General features: G+C 24.6%; 1 pseudogene; it reads left to right on the plus strand.

Annotated features, from left to right (window-relative positions):
- The first annotated feature begins 1187 nt into the window (after positions 1-1187).
- On the plus strand, positions 1188-3594 carry LOC145836601 (stomatin-like; annotated as a pseudogene).
- Positions 3595-4732: the final 1138 nt, after the last annotated feature.

Below are 4732 nucleotides of genomic sequence, written 5' to 3' on the forward strand. Positions count from 1 at the left end.
TAAGTTCTTTATTTTCCATCAAAAATATTGAAACAATTCGTGTACATATTATATAAAATTTATGTTTCATATTTCCTTATTTAAAATATTGTACAAAATTATAAACTATATTCTTCACTTATAAAAACACTTAAAAATTAAGTAACGCTTCATATTTTTAAAGAATATTACAATATACAAATTTTGTTCAAGTTATTAATTATAAAAAAGTTTTAAATAAAACCAAAACTTTTACATTTTAGTATGTAAAGCCTTCTAATATTGTAGTCAACTCCTTTAAAATTTTTGTTTGTTTTATTGATTTTGAAGTTGTAATATTTGTACTTTATAATATAATGATGAGTTGCAATTTGTTTACAAGGAATGTTTTTTTAAGTTGAATTTAGTTTAACATAAAAATACAATACATGATAATTTTTTTAATAAAAACTAATATTTAATACTTATAAACAGTTTCGATAATCTATTAAAATAAGGTTTTAAGTTTTTGAAGTAATGTAAGTTTTTTATTTTAAATTCTTATTAAAAGTCTGCTTTAAACTTACTAAATAGTTAAATTTTTCAATAACCTTCTTTAATTTACACAATGATGGTAAAAATCTTATTAAGATTATTTTATTGTTTTTTGCTTTGGTTATAATATTACAGTCAAACATAAGTACGTCTTTATACAATTAAGATCATATCGGGTATTTAAGGCATTAAATTAAATAATAAGTTTTTTTAATGAATTTTTTTTTGTATTGAAAATCATATTACATGACCTGTTAATAAAACCACTTTTTATTTTCTACGTCAATTAGTTTAGGTACAGTAATAAATTACTAATTTTGACGTATTATTACTAATTTGCTCACATGAAACTAAATTACAATTATAAAATATAACTTTAAGCGTTACATGATAGCTAAACTTTACTTTATTAAACTTAAAACAAATAACAAAAACTTACTATTTTGTTCAGAATACACAGTTTGTTTTTCATACAGAATGTTTTATATTCTTACGGTAAAATTTTTGTTAGTTTATTTGTATTTTAATTTTTTTCTACAAAAGTGTACTGTTATAACCTCCATCCAAATTTTTTATTTTTTTTTCACAACTGAAAAACTAAAAAAAAAATTGTAAAATTATACTTTAAAAAGACTTTTATATATATCTTTAAGTAGTTAGAATTTAAAAGCTAAATGACGGAAAATACTCAAACAGTCCCAGGTAAAGTCCAAGATAGTGAAGGAGTTAATCTTAGTTAGTTTATATGTGTTTATCAAAAACTAAGTTGTTTGACGATAAATTTTTAATAGTCTGTAAAAAGTACTTTAATTTGTTGTGTGTTAAAAAAAAACTTATTGTTTCAAATATGCTTGTAAGTTAATCAGTCACTCTACTTTGCTGTTATTGAAAACTTGTTAAAATAACTCCTAGTATTTTATTAAAATTTTTAGGATTTTTAAACGTAATAAATTATAACAAAATTATAATATAAATTATCTATAATTTTAGAGTACTTTTATAATTATTTTCTAATTCAAGAACAAGTTTGAGTTTTTAAACAATCGTTTTTTATATTTGTAAACAAAACAAGTTTGACAAAATATTAAACCTTTAAAAAGGTGAGAATCCAGGCTATGGCTGCTTTGGAAGCTTGTTGATAGGATTTAGCATTTTATTTACAACAATATTTTTCCCACTAGGGGTGTGCTTTTACGTGGTAAAAGTAAGTTTAAATCATTGCAGCAAACTAAAGACGGCTTACGTCTAATTAGAATTTAAAGCTATTTTTGTTGAAATACTTGCGACAGGTAGTTGCTGAGTATGAAAGAGCTGTTCTTTTTAGACTGGGTAGAATCAAGAGTGGGGGAGCGAAAGGACCGGGTATAAATTTTAGTTTTATTTTAAAAATCCCTATTTCTTAACAATAATTTATTTTCAGGGTTGTTTTGCACGCTTCCTTGTACTGATGAATTTATAGTGGTTGATCTTCGCACAAAAACTTTTGACGTTCCTCCTCAGGAAGTTTTTAATTTTCAGTTTTAATAACTTTTATAGTATTAATAAAAATTTAGTAATCTGAATAATTCAAATTAGAGAACAAAAATGCGAAAAAATGTAAATATATTATTAATAACCTTGTTCAAATGTTTTTATGATAGTAAAAAAAACCGACTAAATAGGTTATTTTCTTGAAAAAGATAAGTTCCATTAGCATTATTTAATTAAAAGCTTTTTTTTAAGTAGAATTTTTTAAAGGTTTTGTTGATATATCAAAGGTTTAAGCTACATAACAACAATTTTTGTTAAAGCTGTAAGTAAATTTAATTAATCTATTTATTTAGTAAATATATTGTTGGATATCAATTAGTAATTAAATACACCAGATTTTGACCAAAGACAGCGTGACAGTAGCAGTTGACGGTGTAGTATTTTTTCGTGTTCAAGATGCAACTATGTCTATTGCGAATGTGGACAATGCTGCTAAGGCAACACGGCTATTAGCCCAGACTACTCTCAGAACCATGCTTGGAACAAAAACTCTATCTGAAGTACTAACTGATCGTGAACAAATAAGCTTGGGAATGCAGGTTTTTTTTTTGAGATTTAAACTGTTTACTTTAAGGCTTTATTTTAAAAGTTTTAAATTTTTCTTTAATAATATAGTTCTAAAATGTCTTAAAATCCTAAACTTTTTAGGCTACACTAGATAGCGCAACTGATCCCTGGGGAATAAAAGTAGAGCGTGTTGAAATGTTAGTATTTTTTATTACTCAAGTATTTTTAAGATTAAAAAAAAAGTTATAGCAGCAAGTAGCATCATAAAACATAGTTATAAGGTAAAGTTACAAAACCTATAAAGTAATTATATCTGAAAACTGAACAAACACTTTAAAACTATCTTTAATTATAAAAAACAAAAACCGAGCCTTTTTAGTTTTTTATGTTTTTTAACAGTAAAGATGTAAAGCTTCCAGTTCGATTACAGCGAGTTATGGCAGCTGAAGCAGAAGCTGCTAGAGATGCAAGAGCTAAGGTCGATATTTTGTATCCATTAAACAGTTTTATAAGACTTTGACTTTAGATTTAGAGTCTCGAAATAAATAAATAATTAAATAGTTCTAAATTATATTTCATAAATTATGCTTATAAAGAAAACAATATAAAATTTAAATTAGATTATCTAAGAAGCGATATATGTATTTTAAATTGTTGTTTTAGTTTGTTTGATAAAATTACAGAACAAATGTAAATAGTTTCATATTTAAAATTTGGTTAAGTCAATTTTTCATTTACTGTAAATTTTAAAGTACAGAGTTAAATTAAGTACTATAAATAATTTTTTTATAATCACTACTTAAGTATTAAGTATTAATATTATTAACCTATCAACTTAACATATTTTTCGTTTAGGTTATAGCAGCGGAAGGTGAAATGAACGCTTCAAAAAAATTGAAAGAGGCAGCAGATGTCATGAGTGAAAATCCAAATTCCTTGCAGCTCCGTTACCTTCAAACTCTAAGTGACATAAGCAATGATCAAAACTCGACAATTATTTTCCCTCTTCCCATCAGTATGATGGAAAGTTTCTGTAAAAAATAAAACGAAACTTGACTATTTTGCTAACATACAAACATATAACATTAATTTCAACTAAACTTAATAAATATATGTTTTAAAGAATTTAAAAAATTGAAGCCTTTAAATAGACTTTTTCTTTACTTATATTCAAAATTACAAATATTGGGTAGGAAATCATTTATAAGTCGCGGGCTAACTCTCTTAAAAAAAGTTGTTCGCGGGCAGCATTTATGTTATAATAGTTGTTGCTTTTGATATAAAAGTACAGTTTTTAAACTAAAAACATGATAAAATTAGCAATAATAGAGCATTAGAAGAGAAAAGTTGTTAAATGCTTAATTGGAATTTTAAACGCAAAAACTTTCTTTAATTATTTCAATTAAGTACAACTTTAACTGAAAAGTACCTCCAGGGTCGCGGGTTTTTGCTTTGTAGGCTGCAATTTACCGACCTCTGGTCTAAATAAACGTTTAAGCTAGTTTTGAGCGAATTGTTAAAATATTAACATTTTTTATGATTTGCTGAACTTTTTTTTTAATATTAAATAAATTGTTTGCGACATTATGATACTAAAATTAAAAACTTAGTAAATACTAGTTCACACCTTTTTACAGAACATTTAAATTCTAACATTAACTTCAAATTAAATGTATTCTTGTATAAGAATAATTTTATACTTTATTGCTGTCTTTGTTTTTTTTGAAGTCTTTTTTAAAGGCAAAATATGCAAAAAATCTTTGGTCGTTGTTTTAGTAATTTACTAAATGCTCAAATAAGATAAACAAAAATTCACTAAAAAAAAATTATATTTCAAAAAGTTTTAGCATTTTAAAATCGAAGTTTTTAAAATATTCTCGAAAAAAAAGTTGTTTTTAAAATATTTATCAAATATTAATTTGAATAATAAAATTTTTTATCGGTGATTGTTGTGGACAGTCTAATAATAATTGTAAGAAAATTAAAAACAAATCAGCTATGTTAAAAATAGTAGAAGTGTAAGCTAGATTCGAGAGTGATTAACTAAAATTTTATATTGAATCCTGCAATGCCTAACTAAGCCGTTGAGTTGTAATGACTTGAACACGTTTTTTTTTCCGACTGAATCTACAATTAACAGATATATTGCTAAAGTACTGAACGTCCTTTGCTTATACTTATT

The sequence above is a fragment of the Thalia democratica genome, chromosome 5 (assembly GCF_965202585.1).
Source record: "Thalia democratica chromosome 5, ktThaDemo2.hap1.1, whole genome shotgun sequence".
In the NCBI taxonomy this organism is placed as follows: Eukaryota; Metazoa; Chordata; class Thaliacea; order Salpida; family Salpidae; genus Thalia; species Thalia democratica.